We start from the raw sequence: 22529 nt of genomic DNA, 5'->3' as shown, positions 1-22529 counted from the left end.
GAACTATTTGTTATTCTGGAGGGAAATTATCATTTCTTACCAAAAAGGCATTCACAACTGCATCCTTTCGGTAAAGTTCAATGGGGGACAATTATCAAAACCTGTGCAGAGGAAAAGTGGAGCAATTGTCCAACTCAACCAATCGGGTTTACAAAACAGATTTGAAAATTACTTCTATTTAAAAATCTTAATCCTTCCAGTACTTATCAGTGGCTGTATGCTCCACAGAAAGTTCTTTTCTTTTTAAATGTATTTTTTGACTGACCTCAGTGATCTCTGCTGACACCTCTATCCATGTCAGAAACTGTCCAGAGCAGGAGAGGTTTGCTTTGGGAATTTTCTCCTGCTCTGAACAGTTCCTGACATGGACAGAGGTGTCAGCAGAGAGCACTGTGGTCAGACAGAAAGGAAATTCAAAAAGAAAAGAACTTCCTCTGGAGCATACAGCAGGTGATAAGTACTGGAAGGATTAAGATTTTAAAATAGAAGTAATTTACAAATCTGTTTACATTTCTGACACCAGTTGATTTGAAATTTTTTTTTTCCATCGGAGTACCCCTTTAATGAAAACCTGATTCTGACATGAACCCAATTGAACTAATCTAGGGAGACCTATTAATAGCTGTCCAACATTCCCCATCCAACATTCCCCATCCAACATTCCCCATCCACCTTGACAGAGGTTGAGAGGATCTGCAGAGAAGAATAACAGAAAATACCCAGATCCAGGTGTGCAAACCCTGTGGCATCATCCACAAGAAGACTGTACATTGCAGGAAATCCATAAATGTACACCAAAATGTCTGAATACTTATGTCAATGCAATATTTACATTTTTCTTTTTCAATAATCAAATATTTTTTACATTCTGTTTCCTCTTTGCCATGGGGTATTGAGTGCACAATGATGGGGAAAACAATTATTTTCTACAATATCACAAAATGTGAAAATAGAAAAACCGTATAAAGACTTTCGAAATGCATTGTATAGTTATGCTTACGTCCGTACTGAAACCTCTTCTTACAGACACCATGCTATGGGATTATTTTCCATTGGTGTAATACTTACAGTTTGATGAGATCAAGACAAATGACAGATCTTCCAGATTGGTTGAATCATCACCAAGAACACGATAGTCTATTTTATATTTTTTAAAAGAACTCAACACATCTCAGTTGTAATGTTACTATTTTATTTAGTATGGATTGTATTTAAATTATTGGTTTTATGTAGCTTTAGCTAGGAATTACAGTATCTTGTTAAAATGATCCTTATCACTGATTCCATACACCAAAGTATTGTTGCATTTCCCTCCCATTACAGTTCTTAGAGCCGGTTGACCTTCATAGACCTATAGAGAGATATTGTTGTGCTTTATGGCCAGAATATGCATGTAACGCACAAGATTGTAAGGTCTTTTTTTTCTTATCAGTACGGCCGTTAAAGCTGCTATTCCAGAACAGTACACCTTGCCATATTTATTGCTACTTGGCTGAAAATATGTTTCTTTTGGAAATCATCCTAAAAACAGACTGTGAAAGTCTCTATGGCAACCTGTGAATTTAAGCAAAGATTTCACGTCGCTACTGTCTCTGATGTTCTGCTATGTAGAAACAGACAACCGGTTATGTGCATAGCAATGCAGGGGGAATCGTGGCATGCGTATCCTTGCTTGTTATTTGTGACCTTAATGTACCAACTCATTTCTGTTTGACAGCTCTGAAAATGATGGTTAATTTTTAATTATTAAGTATAATAAAAATTAAACAGTCACTCATGCTTAGGTGTGGGCATCACCTAATTGATCTCAATTTACCATTTTACGTTTTGTTTACATGTGGACACAGAAGCATAATGACTATCCAGCCATGTTTATAGAATCTCCTAGACAAATAATCGCTTTAATATGCCAAATAATGTACAACAAGCATATTGTTCTATCACGTGTATCAGGGAGTCTTTATTTTTTTCTATTGGGGCATTACTAGCAAGAACATGGGGTTACAGGGGCAATAATATTGGTGGTAGCTCATGTAAAAATATTCCCCATTAACCTTCCAATTGTCTCCATAACTTAATAGAACAATAAAAGGATTTGTGGATTTTTCTGGCACATACTGGTACACACTGATGCGGCCCTGGCACAGCTATGTTGCAAACAGCGTGCACAAAAAAAAAACATTTTTGAAAAAAGCTTAGTAAATGAGGGCCAGAGTATACTATTTATGACCCTGAAAAGTTTATTTTTCATCACAGAAAGTGATTCACAGTCTTTGGCTGCTGTTTCTTGCTGTTATATTTGAGAGTTTGTTTTATCTGTATTAGGTATCTACCTAATTTTCTAAAATCCTTATTTTGTATTGCCTTAAGACGACATTTTGGGGTCTTAAAAACGGTTACTAGTTACTAGTCCAGAACTTAAAGGGATACTCCGCCCCTTGACATCTTATAAGATGTCTGTGTGCAGGGGTCCCGCCGCTGGTGATCCCCACGATCTCCATGCTGCACCTGGCATTCCTTTAGAGCTTCGCTCCATGCCAGATGATTTTAGCACTCCATCACGCCTCCTCCCATAAACTTGCATTGGGGGGACGTGGCGAGCAGGGCGTGATAGTGACATCACAAGCCTCAGCCCCGCATCGTGCACCAGATGTCTAGGGTGCCGAGATTGTGGGGTACCGCGGCAGGACCCCCGGGATCAGACATCTTATTCCCTATCATTTGGGGATATCCCCTATCCTTTGGGATAAGATGTCTATGGGTGGAGTGACCCTTTAAGTAACTAAAGTTTCCACAGTGGTGATAGCAGACCCATGTAACTTGATATTGTAACTTGGGGGTTCATTGTACTAAAATTCCCTCCTGAAGCCTATGACCCTTTTTTTTTTTCTTCACATGAAATATGGGAGAAGGAGAGGCTGGGGCTGACAGTTTCCAACAACCTTTTAAAAATTGAATTGAGAAAACATATAAAAATATATCCTGGATTTATTTCTCCACTTTTATATTACGTATAATATACTTATTGTGAAGGACCACATTCATAGGAATAGAATTGTTAAAGGGGTACTCAGGCCCTAAGACATCTTATCCCCTATCCAAAGGATAGGGGATAAGATGCCTGATCGCAGGGGTCTTGCCGCTGGGGACCCCTCAATCTTTCATGCAGCACACCGCTATAATCAGCCTCCAGAGCAAACATCTCTCCAGGTCTGATTAATCACGATCACTGGGCCGGAGTATCATCATAGTGATTCATCAGACCCGGAGCAATGTTGGCTCCGGAGGCTGATGATAGCGGGTTGTTGCATGAAAGATTGCAGGGGTCCCCAGCGGCGGGACCCCCGCGATCAGGCATCTTATCCTCTATCCTTCACCATCCCTGGGGGCACAAACGTCCCCTGGGGATTGTGAAGATAGTGATTTTAGCATATATAACGCGTTGTCAAGCATTATATATACTAAAATCTGCTGATTGGTTCCCTTTAACATGAAGTGAATATTTAGTATTTTTTCCCCTTTTATTTATATATATATATATATATATATATATATATATATATATATATATATACACAGTATGGCATTTTACAAGAAATCACACTATAGTACTTTGACACAGCTTCCTCGGGAAGAAGCAACACCAATTCTGAATTTTCCAGAATCGATTCACAGTTATATAGTACTCTAGACAGCTGTGCAGAATCGCCATGTGTGCAAAATTATATCTTATCTATTTTTGTGACAACTTGAAAATAGATGATGCTTTGCATTCATGGAGTACAATACAACATTATATGTGGATGGGTTACATATCTTCTCTGTTAACATGTATGCAACACATTATGGGAAAAACTCCATATATTAAAGAAAAACTCCACCAACAAATCATATTGTTAAATAATGAGTCAGAAAGATTGATAATTTTCTACTGCCTCCTGGTGGAAGTTAATCTGTGTGTAATACATTTTTATCAAAGCCAGAAAGAATTATACCATTTTCATATGTGCAGCATGTAAACTAAGTAAATTGCAGGTCAGGTGACAGATGAGCAATTCCACTTACACATGAAATACACACTTAGGGGCAGACACTGAAATACACACTTTCTAGGCAGTTTTTAAGCAGTTTTTTGTTGCGTTGATTAACCCCTTAAGGACCAAGCCCATTTTCACCTTAAGGACCAGTTTTTTCCTCACATCTGACCACTGTCACTTTAAGCATTAATAACTCAGGGATGCTTTTACTTATGAATATGATTCCGAGATTGTTTTTTCGTGACATATTCTACTTTAACATAGCAGTAAAATTTCGACGATACACCATTGCATCATTTCTTGGTGAAAAATTCAAAAATTTCATGAAAAATTTGAAAATTTTGCAATTTTCGAACTTTGAAACTCTCTGCTTGTAAGGAACATAGACATACCAAATAAATTATATATTGATTCACATATACAATATGTCTACTTTATGTTTGCATCATAAAGTTGACATATTTTTACTTTTGGAAGACATCAGAGGGCTTCAAAGTATAGCAGCAATCTTCTAATTTTTCACAAAATTTTCTAAATCTGAATTTTTCAGGTACCAGTTCAGTTTTGAAGTGGATTTGAAGGACCTTCATATTAGAAATACCCCCTAAATGATGCCATTATAAAAACTGCACCCCTCAACGTATTCAAAATGACATTCAGAAAGTGTGTTAACCCTTTAGGTGTTTCACAGGAATAGCAGGAAAGTGAAGGAGAAAATTCAAAATCTGCATTTTTTACTCTCACATGTTTTTGTAGACCCAGTTTTTGAATTTTTATAAGGGGTAAAAGGAGAGAAATCCCCCCAAAATTGGTAACCCAATTTCTCTCGAGTAAGGAAATACCTCATATGTGTATGTCAAGTGTTCGGCGGACGCAGTAGAGGGCTCAGAAGGGAAGGAGAAACAATGGGATTTTGGAGAGTGAATTTTTCTGAAATTGTTTATGGGGGGCATGTCACATTTAGGAAGCCCCTATGGTGCCAGAACAGCAAAAATAAAATCCGCGTGGCATACTATTATGGATACTACACCCCTCAAGGCACGTAACAAGGGGTCAAGTGAGCCTAAACACCCCACAAGTGTTTCACGACTTTTCGTTAAAGTCGGATGTGTAAATAAATTTTTTTTTCACAAAAATGTTGGTTTTCCCCCAAATTTTACATTTTTACAAGGGGTAATAGAAGAAAAGCCCCCCCAAAATTTGTTAGGCAATTTCTCCTGAGTACGAAAATACCCCATATGTGGCCCTAAACTGTTGCCTTGAAATACGACAGGGCTCCGAAGTGAGAGAGCGCCATGCGCATTTGAAGACTAAATTAGGGATTTGCAAGGACGGAACCGGATGCAAGAATTACACTTGCCTCCGATACCAAAAATACCCTATGGCAGTGTTTCCCAAACAGGGTGCCTCCAGCTGTTGCAAAACTTCCAGCATGCCTGGAAAGTCAATCGCTGTCCGGCAATACTGGGAGTTGTCTTGCAACAGCTGGAGGCTCCGTTTTGGAAACAGTGTCATCCGAGATTTTTTTTTTTTTGGGGGGGTGGGGGAGGTGACTGTGTAGGGGTATGTGTGTATGTAGCGTTTTACTTTTAATTTTGTGTAATGTAGTATAGTGTAGTGTAGTGTTTTTAGGTTACACTCACACGGCCGGGGTCTACAGTGAGCTTCCCACTGGGAGTTTGAGCTGCGGCGGAAAACTTGCTGCATCTCAAACTTGTAGCAAGAAGCTGTACACCCCCGCCGTGTGAATGTACCCTGTACATTCACATGCGGGGGGGGGGGGGGTGCTCAAACCTCCAGCTGTTGCAAAACTACCACTACCAGCATGCCCTTTGGCTGTCCGTGCATGCTGGGGGTTGAAGTTATGCAACAGCTGGAGGCACACTGGTTGCAAAACACAGAGTTTGTTACTTAACTCAGTGTTTCACAACCAGTGTGCCTCCAGCTGTTGCAAAACTACAACTCCCTGCATGTACGGTCTATCAGTGCATGCTGGAAGTTGTAGTTTGCAACAGCTGGAGGCACACTGGTTGCGAAACACTGTTAGGTAACAGACTTCACAACCAGTGTGCCTTCAGCCGTTGCAAAAACTACAACTCTCAGCATGCAGTGACAACTGAGGGCATGCTGGGACTTGTAGTTATGCAACAGCTGGAGGCATACTACTAACACTCCCAGCATGCCCTTTGGCTGTCCGTGCATGCTGGGGGTTGTAGTTATGCAACAGCTGGAGGCACACTGGTTGCAAAACACTGAGTTTGTTACTTAACTCAGTGTTTCCCAAAAAGGGTGCCTCCAGCTGTTTCAAAATTGCAACTCCCAGCATGCACGGACAGCCAAAAGACATGTTGGGAGTTAGTTTTGCAACATCTGGAGGGTCCCAGTTTGGTGACCACTGTGCAGTGGTGTCCAAGCTGTAGCCCTCCAGATGTTGCAAAACTTCAACTCCAAGCATGCCCAGACTGTCAAGGCATGCTGGGAGTTGTAGTTCTGCAACATCTGAAGGGCCAGATGTTACAGAACTACAACTCCCAGCATGCCCGGACTGTCTCCGGCCCCTGTATCGCAGCAGATGTATGTGCAGCAGATGACACTGGGTGCTGCAGCAGAGATCGCAGGGGTTCCCAGTGGCGGGACCCTCGCAATTAGACATCTTATCCCTTATCCTTGGTCTAGGGGCGGAGTACCCCTTTAAACTCGTGACAGGACACTCAAGGTAGATTCCACCGCTGTGAGCGTACCCTTAGGCTGTGTTCTCATATTGCAGTTGAATTGCATTTTTTTATGTGTCTTTTCGATTGCCTTAACCCCTTTACTCAATAGCCTGTTTTGACCTTAAAGGAAAACGGTAACAAGTTCCCCCGCACTATAACCCGATACACCGGGTTATAGTGCAGGTGAACAGGAGACCGATGCGGGGTGCCAGACTGCTATACCCACCTGCAGTCTGGAGCCCCACTCCTTAAAAGGTCCCCCTCTTCCAGTGCTAATTTGAGCTTTAAGGCGGGCCTGCCGGCTAGATTTAAATATTTAGAAGCACCAGTCAAATGAGTGTATCGGGTTATAGTGTGGGGGAACTGGTGACCATTTCTCTTAAATGACTAAGGCAAATTTTCAAAATCTGACGTGTCCACTTATTTGATAATAACTTTGGAACACTTTCACTAATGAAAGCGATTCTGAGATTGTTTTTTCGTGACATATTGTACTTTACATTAGTGGTAAATTTTTATATATTTAGCAGTTTTTGAAAAAAATAAATAAAAATTTTGTGAAAAAAAAAGAAACATTAGCATTTTTCTAGATTTTACATTTTCTGATTGTACGATAAATAGTCATGCTACACCAAATTAATGATTAATTCACATACGTCTGGGATACGGGAGCGACCAGTTTTAGCTCTCCCCAGCCGTATATGGTCCCATTTTGCTTAAAACGTAGTGTGAACCCAGCCTTATAAGTTTAGCAGCAATTTTCCAGGTTTTCAAGAAAATTGCTAAATCTGACTTTTCAGGGACCAGTTCAGTTCTGAAGTGCAATTGAGGGGCCTGTATGTTAGATACCCCCATGAATCACCCCATTTTATAAACTGCACCCCTTAAAGTAGACAGAATGACATTTAAGAAGTTTATTAACCCTTTTATTTCACAGAAATAAAAACAAAGTGGAGGCAGAATTTAAAATAAAATATTTTTGCAGATTTTTCATTTCTATCAATTTTTTTTCTGTAACACAGTAGGTGTTGACAAAGAAATACAACTCAAGATTTATTCCATGAATTCTGTCATACTTAGAAATATTCCATATGTGGCCTTTGTGCCACATGTCTCTCACACAGGCCTCAGACATGAAGGCGTACTGTGTGGATTTTGGGGCATACTTTCAGTTTAGAATATTTAGTTGTATCATATAAAATTACAGGGGTCTTGGGGTGCAAAAATATTTTTGGGAGACAAGTTGACGCTTTCATTGGTACCATTCTGGGTACATGTGAGACTCTGATGGTTTTTTATAAACATTTTTATGAGGTGATATACATAAAAAATCTATTCTGCGGTTGTTTTTATTTATGTTTTTTAGGTCTTTCATCATGCGGTATAAATTACATTTTAACGTTACACTGCAGTTGATATGATTAGGGCGATACCAAATTTATATACTTTTTTATATAACTTTTTTCCTTTATGGCATAAAAACTTTTTTTTTATCATGTTTGTAATTTGCCGTATTCTATGAGCTGTAACTTTTAATTTTTTCACTGACTCTATTGTGTGAGGACTCTTTTTTTTTTTTTTTTTTTTTGCGGGACATGTTGATGTATTTTGGGGTACTATTTTTTTTAGGGGGGGATATATATATATATATATATATATATATATTTATATACATATATATACATAATATATATTATATGTCACGATGCCGGCTGGCAGGAGGTGGATCCTCTGTGCCAGAGAGGGATTGGCGAGGACCGCGCTAGTGGACCGGTTCTAAGCCACTACAGGTTTTCACCAGAGCCCGCCGCAAAGCGGGATGGTCTTGCTGCGGCGGTAGTGACCAGGTCGTATCCACTAGCAACGGCTCACCTCTCTGGCTGCTGAAGATACTGAAGAAAGGCGAGGTACAAGGGAGTAGGCAGTAGCAAGGTCGGACGTAGCAGAAGGTCGGGGGCAGGCGGCAAGGTTCGTAGTCAGGGGAGATAGCAAAGGTACTGGTACACAGGCTATTAAACACACAAGGAACGCTTTCACTGGCACTAAGGCAACAAGATCCGGCAAGGGAGTGCAAGGGAGGAGACTAGATATAGCCAGGGAACAGGTGGGAACCAATTAAGCTAATTGGGCCAGGCACCAATCATTGGTGCACTGGCCCTTTAAGTCTCAGGGAGCTGGCGCGCGCGCGCCCTAGAGAGCGGAGCCGCGCGCGCCAGCACATGACTGCAGGAGACGGGAACGGGTAAGTGACCTGGGATGCGATTCGCGAGCGGGCGCGTCCCGCTGTGCGAATCGCATCCCCAACGGCCATGGCAGAGCAGCGCTCCCGGTCAGCGCTGACCGGGGAGCTGCAGGGAGAAAGACGCCGTGAGCGCTCCGGGGAGGAGCGGGGACCCGGAGCGCTAGGCGTAACAGTACCCCCCCCCTTAGGTCTCCCCTTCTCTTTATCGGGTAACTGCCTCCCCTGGGATGAGGACACCGGGAAAGGATGGAGGGATTCCTCAACGGCAGGCAGAACCGCAGGAGTAGGAATGGGGAGAGAGGGCAGAGGGCGAGACCTGGCACGGGGCAGTGTGACACCAGGACGAGGGCCATGAGGGGACACAGAAGCTTGCCTGATGGAACTGGGAGGGGGGGAAGGGCATTTCCTGTGGCAGGCAGAGTCCTTAATGACCTTAGGGGGACCGGATACAGGAGGAGCCACAGAGTTACGGCAAGGGTTACTGGGAACCGGTTTTAGACAGTTCTTGGAACAAGAGGACCCCCAACTCTTGATCTCCCCAGTGGACCAATCCAGGGTTGGGGAATGAAGTTGAAGCCAGGGAAGTCCAAGGAGAATCTCCGAGGTGCAATTGGGGAGGACCAAAAGTTCAATCCTCTCGTGATGAGATCCGATGCTCATAAGAAGGGGCTCCGTGCGGAAACGTATGGTACAGTCCAACCTGGCTCCGTTGACCGCGGAAATGCGGAGTGGCTTGACAAGACGGGTCACCGGAATACGGAATTTATGCACAAAGGAGTCCCGAATAAAATTCCCAGAAGCTCCAGAGTCCAGGCAGGCCACGGCTGAGAGGGGAGAGCTGGCTGAAGTGGAAATCCGAACAGGTACCGTGAGACGTGGAGAAGCCGACTTGGCATCAAGAGACGCCACACCCACGAGAGCTGAGTGCGAGCGTGCGTTTCCCAGACGTGGAGGACGGATTGGGCAATCCACCAGAAAATGTTCAGTACTGGCACAGTACAGACAAAGATTCTCTTCCTTACGGCGATTCCTCTCTTCCAGGGTCAGGCGAGACCGATCCACTTGCATGGCCTCCTCGGCGGGAGGCCTAGGCGCAGATTGCAGTGGAGACTGTGGGAGAGGTGGCCAGAGATCTAAGTCTTTTTCCTGGCGGAGCTCTTGATGCCTCTCAGAAAAACGCATGTCAATGCGAGTGGCTAGATGAATGAGTTCATGCAGGCTAGCAGGAGTCTCTCGTGCGGCCAGAACATCTTTAATGTTGCTGGATAGGCCTTTTTTAAAGGTCGCGCAGAGAGCCTCATTATTCCAGGATAGTTCAGAAGCAAGAGTACGGAATTGTATGGCGTACTCGCCAACGGAGGAATTACCCTGGACCAGGTTCAGCAGGGCAGTCTCAGCAGAAGAGGCTCGGGCAGGTTCCTCAAAGACACTTCGAATTTCCGAGAAGAAGGAGTGAACAGAGGCAGTGACGGGGTCATTGCGGTCCCAGAGCGGTGTGGCCCATGACAGGGCTTTTCCAGAGAGAAGGCTGACTACGAAAGCCACCTTAGACCTTTCAGTAGGAAACAGGTCCGACATCATCTCCAAGTGCAGAGAACATTGCGAAAGGAAGCCACGGCAAAACTTAGAGTCCCCATTAAATTTGTCTGGCAAAGACAGGCGGAGGCTAGGAGTGGCCAGTCGCTGCGGAAGGGGTGCAGGAGCTGGCGGAGGAGATGGTTGTTGCTGCTGTAGCTGAGACTGAACTTGCTGTAGCTGTGACTGTTGCTGCTGTTGCTGTGACTGGAGCTGCTGTAGCATGGTGGTCAAGTACGACAGCTGGTGCTCTTGTCGGGCGACCAATGTAGGGAGGTCGGCGGCAGCTGGCAGAGGAACTTCAGCGGGATCCATGGCCGGATCTACTGTCACGATGCCGGCTGGCAGGAGGTGGATCCTCTGTGCCAGAGAGGGATTGGCGAGGACCGCGCTAGTGGACCGGTTCTAAGCCACTACAGGTTTTCACCAGAGCCCGCCGCAAAGCGGGATGGTCTTGCTGCGGCGGTAGTGACCAGGTCGTATCCACTAGCAACGGCTCACCTCTCTGGCTGCTGAAGATACTGAAGAAAGGCGAGGTACAAGGGAGTAGGCAGTAGCAAGGTCGGACGTAGCAGAAGGTCGGGGGCAGGCGGCAAGGTTCGTAGTCAGGGGAGATAGCAAAGGTACTGGTACACAGGCTATTAAACACACAAGGAACGCTTTCACTGGCACTAAGGCAACAAGATCCGGCAAGGGAGTGCAAGGGAGGAGACTAGATATAGCCAGGGAACAGGTGGGAACCAATTAAGCTAATTGGGCCAGGCACCAATCATTGGTGCACTGGCCCTTTAAGTCTCAGGGAGCTGGCGCGCGCGCGCCCTAGAGAGCGGAGCCGCGCGCGCCAGCACATGACTGCAGGAGACGGGAACGGGTAAGTGACCTGGGATGCGATTCGCGAGCGGGCGCGTCCCGCTGTGCGAATCGCATCCCCAACGGCCATGGCAGAGCAGCGCTCCCGGTCAGCGCTGACCGGGGAGCTGCAGGGAGAAAGACGCCGTGAGCGCTCCGGGGAGGAGCGGGGACCCGGAGCGCTAGGCGTAACATTATATAATTTTTTATATTTTTTTCACATTTTCTTTTATTTTTCTTTCACCTTTTTTTAAATTAATTTTTTACTATTATACACATAATTCAATGGAGTACACATCTGTAATCCATTGAATTATGCCTATGTCTGTCAGTACTGACAGGCATAGAATAGATCAGTCAGGGACTGATCGCTCATGTTGCCATGACAAAAGAAGCCAGTGTGAGGCCTCCGTTTGCCATGGCAACCATTGGCGCTCTGCTTTCATTTTGCAGAGCATCGATCGGTGACAGAGCAAGCTTCCTCCCTTTGTAACCCTAATAGACAGGGTTAACTTAGGATTGGAGCGCAGCTCCAATCCTGAGTTCCCGTGGGTGGCCTCCTCCGATGGGGCCCCCCTCACCACCAATTACTTCACACAGTGAAGCGGCGGAGGAGAGGGGAAGGAGGAGACCCCCGCCAGATCCCTGCTATTGGTCCGTCTGTACTGACGGACCAATAGCAGCGATCGCCAGCTGGGGACCACTCCGATTGGTCCCTAACCCGCTTCACAGGGGCTCAGTTGTGCAGCACAGCCGAGCTCAATAAACTGCCATAGCACCTGGCTGTACATCAGGTGCATATGCCACAGCTTATAAAATGGCGACATAACACTAGGATATGCCTTCACTGTATGGCAGAGTAGGGCTGACTTTTGAGAATTAGGTGAAGCAACACTGGTTTTGTGCTGCATTCCCTTCTACATTTTCCCTTTATAGCCGAACCCCTGTCACTTACTGTGCTGTAGAAAAACAGTGAATGAGACAACGGTGTGCAGTATAGAAACGGTGAAGGGAAGAGCCCTTCATTGTCAGGATCAGTGGTGTAGCACTAGTGATACTTTTCACTTGTTCATAGTGTTTATTGAGTTGGAATCAATGCCATTTGCAAGAAGATGGCTGTGAACATTAAAGGGTGAACAGCAATAAAAGATCTTCAAAATATGTAAAATAACAAATCCACCAACAACAACTTCTTAGTTTATAAGTAATAATAATAATTTTCTTTTACTCTATACAAAGTCATGAATAAATAAGTGAAAAAAAATCCAAGACCACAGCACCAGTAATCGAAAACTCTGTTCCGTATGAAAAAAGCTATAATTTATTTGTTCCCCAAATGCAACATTTCGGCCAGATATTAGCCTTTTTCAAGCATGTTTGAAAAAGGCTAACTTCTTTGTTGAATAAATAAGTGAAATAGTCAAAAGTTTAAAACCACATATTTTAAAAATGTTATAATTCGATAGCAATGCTGACTGTTCATTAGTAGTGTTGAGTGGCATAGGCCATATTCGAATTCTCGATATTTAGCGAATATATGGACGTATATTCCTCATATATTTGCTAAATTCGCAATATTCACGTTTAATTTTCGCATATGCGAAAATTAGCATATACAAAAATTCAAATATGCGAAAATTTGCATGTGCACATTTTCGTATATGCGAAAATTCGTACGCCAGTCTCGCACAGTAGTATTAGAGCCTTCTTTACACCACACAAGCTGGAAGCAGAGAGGGATGATCACTGTGATGTGTACTGTGGAAAAAAAACAACTAATATTCGTAATTGCAAATATATAGTTCTATATTCACGAATATTTGTGAATTCGCGAATATGCGATATTCGCAAATAAAATTAGCATTGCGAATATTCGCGAGCAACACTATTCATTAGACAGAACTAACACTAGCAAAAATGGACTTCACCTTTCACCATTGCTTGGTCCTAACTGTGACTCCCAGTACTCAGATAACCTTACGACTTACAGTAGGGCCAACTAATGTAGTATGAAAAGCAGATAATCACAAGGAAAACAAAAGAAAGCATATATAAGTATTGGAAGGTATCAAGAACAAGAATGGCAACTCACCATTAGACAACAGGAACCAAAAATGTTGGACTGAATGATGTTAGAAACAACTGATGATGATTGTCAGGAATTAAACAAAAGATGACAAACACGAACAAATACAAAGGATTAACTCTAGCCAGCTTTCCCTTATCCTCCCCCTGTACTCTGCTCTAACACCTGACACCACAAGGCCCCCCCCCCCCGGTCCTGCAGACAACCTATGGAGATGATGGGTTTTTGTAGCAGAAACAACTTGCAGACACAATAGCTAAGGAAACAGGCCACTGAAATTCTAAACAGCTGTAAGAACCCAAAGGGTTAAACATCCCTAAGAGTGTTTGTTTATCTGGTTGCTGTGGCTACGCCTAGTTCTGGGCTGGTCAGCTGACCTTGTTAGTTCACCTGTGTGTTGCCTATATAAACCTTCAGTCTGCTTTAAAGCATTGCCTGTGAAAGAGGCGCTCAAGTAACTAGTGTTTATTATCTGTATTCCTGATCTTCTGGTGTTTGTGACTTTTTGGCTTGGCTTCTGGACTTTTCTCTGTATTTGCGACATGGCACCTTTGACAACTTCTGGTATTGACTATGCTAGTGGACATTGAGTCGTTGTGTGTGTGTGTGTTAGATTTTATTTCTGTTAGCCTGTGTGCTCCCTTACTGTATCCTAACCTGTGTCTGTATTGTATGTTTATTTTGTTGACAGGGACTTCCATCACATATTTAGGGAGGGACTGTCACCGTGGTTGTCGATCCTTTATTTAGGGTGGATGGGCAAGTAGGCAGGGATAGAGGGAGTAGGTGAGATCAGTACTGCACTCCTTTCCTGCCTATACGTGACAACAGCTATTTAAAAATACAAAACCCAGAATCAGAATAACTATGACAAGACTAGAGAAGAACATGGCAGAAGAAGCACATACAAAATAAAAACAAACACACATAGTTTACATTATAATATGTATAGGACTGCACAAGTCAAGGAGATACTGACCAGTCAGCAAATTCACTCTCAACTGTCTAGTGCCAGCAGTAAAGATTTGCTGATCAAGAGCTAACAGATTCCTGCTTTTTGTAACAATTTCAGTGTAAATAAATGTGTACAATATGCTTGCCACAATTTTAACAATAGGTGCAAAAACAGTAGCATAACGTAGGTTGCACAAAGATGCATGGGTAAACAGAGTCTGTATTTATTGTTTATCCCTGTAGGGCTAGGTGTGAGGGTTAGGAGCAAATGAAAGGGAAGATGTGTACTGTGCTCTGATACAAGTCTTTGCATACCTATGGGTAAACTATTGCACCTCTGTACCAAATCTGAATTAGTGAATATACATGGATACTAGTGTATGTAACAAAATAAGAAGACATACCGGTAATTGTTTAAAAAAGTTCTTAGCCTTCTCCGTCCAGGTGTTGATGCTATCTGAATGACGTTATCTTGTCCTTCTCCAAAACAGTTAACAGATAATATTAATTAATTCATGAGCAAATCGTTCTCTCTAAATTTCCTTATTGCGTTACAACAATTCTTGAACAGACTTAATAAGAGCTTCAATTCCCCAGATTACCTCTAAGGAGATGTCACAGCATACCCAGCTGTGGAGGAAGTGCTGCACAGCATTAATTATGCACTAAAAACATAATTAAACTACTTGACTTTTTCCCCGGATGCTGGGCTTATTGTTTTGTTTAATGTTTACCTTGCAGTTTGTGACATTGGCTAAAGATTTAAAGGTTAGATATTAACATTTGCTAAGGAGCACTGTAGCATACTATAAAATGGAAAAGAGCCAACCTTTTTGTTCAGGCTTCCTTCACACAGTGATATTTCTGGCATTTTAAAATACATTTAAAAAAAATCTTTTTAAAAGGTGTTTTTGTACTTTATGTAATTTTGTACAACCATTTATCCATATATCTTATTTTCAAAATCCTTTGTAACAGGACTCTACAAATCCTAGGTGCCGATTAAAACCAAATTGTTTTTCTTGCCTCCACCTCCGTTCCCATGCTGATCCCAGTTCTGCCTCTGGTCAGCGCTCTGGTATTACAGGAGCAGCGGACATCAGGTGAATACCACAGCCAATCATCAGCCCTAGCGGTCACACTCCATTCTGTCCACCGAGGCTGCTGATTAGCTGCAGTAGTCATGTGACATTTATTGCACAGGTGACACCAGAACACAGAATGAGGGATCAGAGCAAGAACAGAGGTGATTTTTATTTTCTTAAGATGAACAACCCTTATTGAAAATGACATGTTGCGTGACATATCATTAAGTGATGCACGGCCTCTTGGCTCCTAATTTTTTAGCTAACTCCTAAATTGATAACAAATTTGTCAAGCCCTGCTTTAGAGAAACCTATTGGAAAAGCACCAAAAAAAAGCTTTGGCCATAGCTTTTAGTGGCAGCTTTTTATTCAGTTTTGTCAAAGTCTAAGGTCCTTCTTTTATATTTGTGATTCTTTTATAAACTACTTTTGGCCTTGGCTCAAAAAAATGAACAAGACATTCCAGAAAAACTGCCACAAAAAGCTAGAAAAAACTCACATACAATCCACGAAAACACTATCTAATAAATGCACTGTATGTAGTGTGCGCAAAAGAAACCTTTAAATAGGCACTGTTGTTTTGACAAGCTTTGCACAATTCAATAATACAAGTTGATATAAGAAACTCTGTAATGCAATCTTGTCTTTTTCTCCATTTATCAGATTATCTTCCCAGTGAATTTATAATTCACTCTGCAGAAAATAAATCCATTTTAAGACCGATCAAATTACTGAGGGATCAGATTGCAGCAGCCCATAGCAGTCTATAGACAGGGGAAAGTGGGAGTAGCTCAGGAGAGACAGAAGCAGACTAGTGCAGTAAGTGCTCTGTAAAACATAAAATATGCATAGAAACGCTCTAAAAAGCAATTATGCAGTGTGAACATAGTGTAAGGCTGATTTTAGACAAGTGTAATAAAGCCACAGTTTAGTTTCGAACCATGGTTCTAGTGACCAAAACTGCAAAATAGATGATTATCCTTTGATTTCAAATTATTAGACCCACAAAAGGGATGGGAAATATGCCATTATATAAATGCAAAAATGCAGCTGCTTAACTTTGTCTGACTCTTTGCCTTTGCTCTTTGCTTATTTTCACTACCCGACCCATGCTGGTATTCCTTCATTAACATGAGCCATTTGAGAGCTCTCACCCCAATACAGCAGCCCTTTCCTTTTTGATTATCACATGAGATCTGTAATACCAGAGCCAAATAGCTTGTATTTATTGTTTTTCATTGACACAAAGGTATCCTGCTTTTGATGACTATCAGTGCTACCTATAGCAGTCAATATGGGCAGAGCAGCAAGACCCGGTCTGAGGGCCGGCCACAAAAACGGCCTGTCTGTTGCGCAGCCACTACACATTTGGGGTGAACTGCCTGGGGACCCAGGCCCGGGCCACACTCACTTAGATGCTTGACCTTTTAAGAAGACTGCCCTGGCTGCCAGGATAGCAGATATGCGCACAGGGCCCAGGCCCATCTGCTAAAGGGCAGCAAGATGTCACTGCCAAAACATAACCCCACCAGAGAGGAGCACAAAAGGGAATGTGTTTCTGCCCCTTACAAGACTCCATTCCTGCAGTTCAGAATCAGTTCAGTTCTGGAGATCACTGCGTGGTACAGCAAGTGTGCTTTTTTATTCTGACACAAAAGAGGGACATATCTGGTTACTGGGAAAGGGTTTTCACCTAGGGACACATCTACCTTCTGTGGGGGATACCTGCCTACATAGCTACCTGGTTATCCACCTACATAGCTACCTTCCAAGATATTTACCTGTCTACTTTCCTATAAACCTACCTACATACCTACCTAGCTACAGATATATGTTTATGTACATTGCACAAGGTATTTTGTATATCTGTTTTTTTGTAATAATATTTTTTAGAAGTCTTGTGAATTGTGTTATGGGTCTGGGTCTCTCCCCCTTGATGTATTTATGTATTTAGTGGACCTGTGTAGTAAGTCCGTTTCAGGTGGTCCAATGAAGTGCATTATGGGCACAAAACTGCTGTCAGGACCTATGATCCCTTACCTTTTTTTGTGTTGTCTCTTCTCTGCTATATGGCTTTTTGCTACTTTTTTTTTTACCTGGTTACCTACCTGATGTGTTTACTGTGGGACATACATACCTCCCTAATAAAGGAACTACCTGCAGGCTGTGGGGGATATACTCAGTTAATGGAACCTTCTTACCTACCCACCTTTACTGTGCAGTACACCAGAGGGGCATTATTATAACTTGGGCCGCATAAATGGGGATATTGTATAAAGGTGGGGATGGCTCTGGAAAAATGTGTATGCAGTTTGTCCTCCAGATGTTAAAGAGATGGATATGGCTGGAAGAAGTTGTCATGGTAATCCAGAGCCGGGCACAATGTATATACATATTGTCTAATTGGGGGGGGCATGAGGAGGGAAATGGGTGGATTCACGCAGAGGGCCCTTGCTTTTTTTCGGTCCGTTGGCCCTCAGTGTTGTCTGTCCACCCCTGGCAGTTAATAACAGTGGTAGAGGAAATGCTCGTGGAGGAAAAGGTAGCCCGGCACATTAGCTTAAAACTTAACAGCTTCATTTGATACAGTATATAAATATATAAGGCATGAGGAGGGAAATGGGTGGATTTACGCAGAGGGCCCTTGCTTTTTTTCGGTCAGTTGGCCCTCAGTGTTGTCTGTCCACCCCTGGCAGTTAATAACAGTGGTAGAGGAAATGCTCCTGGAGGAAAAGGTAGCCCGGCACATTAGCTTAAAACTTAACAGCTTCATTTGATACAGTATATAAATATATAAGGTGTACTACATATATTAACCCCTTGGGGACGAAGCCCATTTTGACCTTAAGGACGAGGCCAATTTTCGTTTTTGCACTCCTTTCGTTTTTCCTCCTCCCCTTCTAAAAATCATAACGCTTTCAGTTTGGCACCTACAGACTCATAAAAGGGCTTGTTTTTTGGGTCACAATTGTACTTTGTAATGACATTACTTATTTAATAACATAATCTGCTGCGAAATAAAAAAAAACGTTTTTGTGGGGGGAAATAAGAAAAAAAAAGCCATTATGTAACTTTTGGGGGCTTCAATTTCTATGCAGTGCACTGTTCGGTAAATATGACACCTTATCTTTTTTCTGTAGGTCCATACGGTTACAATGATACCCAATTTATGTAGGTTTTATTTTATTTTACTACTTTAAAAAAATTATAACTACATAACTTCTACTATAAAATTTGTATGTTTAAAATTTTCATCTTCTGACCCCTATAACTTTAGAATTTTCTGCATATTGGGCTATATGAGGGCTAATTTTTTTGTGTAGTGGTCTGTAGTTTTTATCAGTATCATTTTTGTTTTGATGGGACTTTTTGATCTTTTTTATACTTTTTTTATGGTATATGAAGGGACCAAAAATGCACAATTGCAACTACAACATGCAATCTTATGATTGCATATACTGATCACTGATATGCCATAGCATAGCATTGATCAGTGTTATCGGTACTCTGCTGCTCCTGCCGGCATAGCAGGCTGGGAGCAGCAGATCACCAATCGGACGGTGAGGAGGCAGGTAAGGACCCTCCTGCCGTCCCCTCAGCTGATTGGGACATTGCGGTTTCACCGCGATGGTCCCGATCAGCTCCATTGAGCTGCCGGGATACTTTTACTTTCGGTTTAGACGCCAGAATCAACTTTAATTGCGGCGTCTAAAGGGTTAATGCCGGGCATCAGCCTGATCCGTGATGCCCGGCATTAACCATGTGTCCTGGCTGCTGATAACAGTCAGGACCCTCCGGGTTTAAAGCGTGCTCAGCTCGTGAGCACGCTTCAAATCCTGGGAATGGGACCAGGGCGTACAGGTACATCTTTCTTCTGTAAGTTCTGGTACACAAGGGCGTACCTGTATGCCCTTCGTCCCCAACAGGTTAAAAAAAACTTTTTGGGATATAGAAATCCTTTTTTAAGACCTCCATCAGTGGAGACCAAAAAGTTCATTGCAATAACAGTGTGGTGGCCAACAGATTTACCAGGCTTAACTATTGGATTCAACAGAGAAGAGGGAAAATTGCCTTCTTGAAGGTCAAAGCTTGAGTGTGCCCTACCAGCTTTCTCTAAGAAAAATGGATTGGTGATTTATATATTTAGAAAGCAATCATATTTGTGGGGCATATAAAGTATGTAAAAAGTAACAGCATCTTTCAAGGCACATGGGTCTGAACCTGGTCCCTTGGACGATTATCTTACTTGAGCTTCAAAAAAAGTAAATAAATTCCATAGTAAAAAAAAGCTTTTTCCACTTAAATGTAACATTAAAGGAACAATTATAAACTATTAAGTTGATGACTGTCTCTAATAGTGAATAGCAGAACTGTGCATTTAACTCTGGTCTATAGTACCTTTCTGTAACAGAGGATTATTTGTAAATGTCAAATAATAAGATGTATTTATACATAATCTACCAAAGGTATTTAGTGACTTTATAAATGGTCGAATAGTGTTCAGACGTGGGCATATGGTTTATGCTCTTATCTATCATTTGCAAGTCTTAATAATATAGAGATAGTGGCTGTTCTTTAGATACATAACATAGGCATAGTTTGGAGAAATGGGAATTTATTACAAGTGAGATTTGGTATTTATGCCAATGCTCTGGCTCACTGGTATCACCTACTTTTGCCCTGGGCATTGCCTATTTTTATCTTATGTGAACAGAACAGGTTTTTGTTTATATTTATTGTCACATTTCAAGCGCAGTGATTTTAAAAATGTTCTATTAATGCACCTATGTGGGGGTTTGGTTTTTGTATTACATGTCATATTTATGCATTAATGGAAAGACGGCAATTCTGCTAATGCATTATGATTTTGTATGCTGTCCATCAAATGGTATAAATAATATTTTGATATTGTTGATAGAAAAGCGGTACTCACTGGGTTAAATAAGTAAAATCTTGAATGCTTTATTGTTTCATTTTTAAAATTCATGCGGTTCAGCAGACAAGTATAAGAAGTATAAAAGACAGGGACAGCTGTCTTCTATAACTTTCTATAACTTTATTTTAACTTTGTCCTAAGGGCTGTGCTAGCTTTGTTCATATAGCTTTATGTTTTTTGTGGAATGAGTTTTTTTTTGCAACAGTATCCTTATGTACATAATTTATTAAATACCGTACTTTTTGTAAATTTGTTTAAATAAGGGTAAAAAAATAAATAAATCCACCACCTTTTGAGATGTTTTCTATGACATTCACCATGTGGTATAAGTAAAATTTCAACCTTATTACATGTGATAATGACGAAGAATGTATACATATCAAATATATTTGTTTATTTTCCTGCATGTCAAGATGGTTTTTCCATGCAAAATTTTGCCCTGACTTCTTCTTAAATTTACTTCACATAACTTGTGATCAGACTTTTTGTATGGGTGCTAAGACCCCTTCACTGCTTGCTGCAGGAGATGGGCTCCATAGACCATAGACGTTCTATATCTGTCACCTACAGTGAGCAGAGGCAGGGTGAGAGAAGCACTTGATTGGATGCTTCTCCCCACTTGTTCTATAGATTGGGTGGTCTCTGCACCCAGACCCCAGCTAATCAAAACTTTTGACATGTCTCTGACTTTTATTTTCTTTAATAACAGTGATACTTTTAACAGATAGGAAACAACCTGTTAGGCCAGGTTAACAAAGGAGTCAGTCTTTGGGTGCAGTTTTGAACCAGAATTAGATTTTAGATTCTGTTTATCAGGTTGGTCTATGAAAGTTCCTTTATCCCTTTCTGATATTTTTGATGGCAAGAATATTGGTGACAGTGATATTCTTACTGTCAAAAATCACAATGGATTCTGTTAAAGCCTGTGATAGCCATCAGAGTTCCCTGGTATGTGTTTTATATAATAAACAGAATCCACGATGCTAGTGTGAACAGTACCTAAAAAAGTGATTACTTCCATTTTAATACTCTAAGTGCATCTGGCATTAAAGCATTATTATAGTGTCATGTCTGTCTTGGTCTGTGTTTACACACAGCCTATTGGTTTTTCTGTGTGTGAACAGTTTTATGTTTCCTGGTCAGGGAAAAGAGTTAATGTCTCTGGATTTTCAGCTTCAACCACTGTTAGCCAATAGCCTTTTGAGTCTGTCTATTTATAGTCAGCCCAGCCTAGCCTCAGCGCTGGTGATTATCCTCATTATATCCTGACTTGCTGCTATGCTGGACATGCGGCTAATGAAGGCTGGGTGAAACTCTGTTTAATTGAGCTTTTAATCTACTATCTCTGTTTTAGCATGCACTTTATATTTTCTGGTTTTAGCCATGTTATGTGGCATGCTCTTAGTAGATTTTAAGCTGTGTTTGTTTAGTCAGTTTTAGGATTTATTTATCCTTTCTGCTATGTGTCTGTTCTCAGTGTGTTTTCTCTTGTATCCATTTATGGCCAGTAGTCCATTTGGATTTATTATTAATGGCTACTCCTATAGCGGAGTGTCCAGTTTTTGTGTTCAGTGTGAACAGTGTCCTATGTTAGGCATCCCTGTTTCTGCTCCATGGGGACATCCTTGTCTACTGGATGTGTTCTGAAGGGATTGCGATTTCTGTCTTGTGTTCAGTGTGAAAATTGTTCTATAAATATATCCTGTGTATCTAGCATTCCTATTACTTGTCCATGGGGACTTTGTGTCTACTGGAGGTTTTGCATAGGGAATGCGTATATTCCTGATTAGCGATAGATCCCTGTTTCTGGTTCAATGGGACTTTGTCTATTGGACGTTCTGGGGGATTCTGCTATATTCCTGTCTGTTCCTAAAGTCTGTTGACTTATCCGTTTTCCTGTCTGGTGTTTTTGAACTATATGTTTACTAGTTCTTGATTTCAGATCTTTGGAGTTCTGTACATGACTACTGATCTATAGTGTCCTCTGTTCACGACCACTGAGTCCTCTGTTCATGTCCGATGATCTATAGTGTCCTCTGTTCATGTCCGCT

The 22529-nt window shown here is 41.9% G+C and overlaps 1 protein-coding gene and 1 long non-coding RNA gene across 14 annotated transcripts in view; one reads left to right on the top strand and one right to left on the bottom strand.

Annotated features, from left to right (window-relative positions):
- Positions 1–14973, bottom strand: part of LOC130283300 (uncharacterized) — a 35972-nt gene extending 20999 nt beyond the window's left edge. The window contains exon 1 of the long non-coding RNA XR_008846637.1: positions 14862–14973. This is a non-coding gene — a long non-coding RNA (uncharacterized LOC130283300). The remainder of the gene's footprint in view (positions 1–14861) is intronic.
- ARVCF (ARVCF delta catenin family member) overlaps positions 1–22529 on the top strand; it is a 770059-nt gene that overhangs the window by 220308 nt on the left and 527222 nt on the right. The gene's annotated exons all lie outside the window — the stretch shown is intronic.

The sequence above is a fragment of the Hyla sarda genome, chromosome 1 (assembly GCF_029499605.1).
Source record: "Hyla sarda isolate aHylSar1 chromosome 1, aHylSar1.hap1, whole genome shotgun sequence".
NCBI lineage: Eukaryota > Metazoa > Chordata > Amphibia > Anura > Hylidae > Hyla > Hyla sarda.
This window is presented reverse-complemented; position numbering and strand designations above follow the sequence as displayed.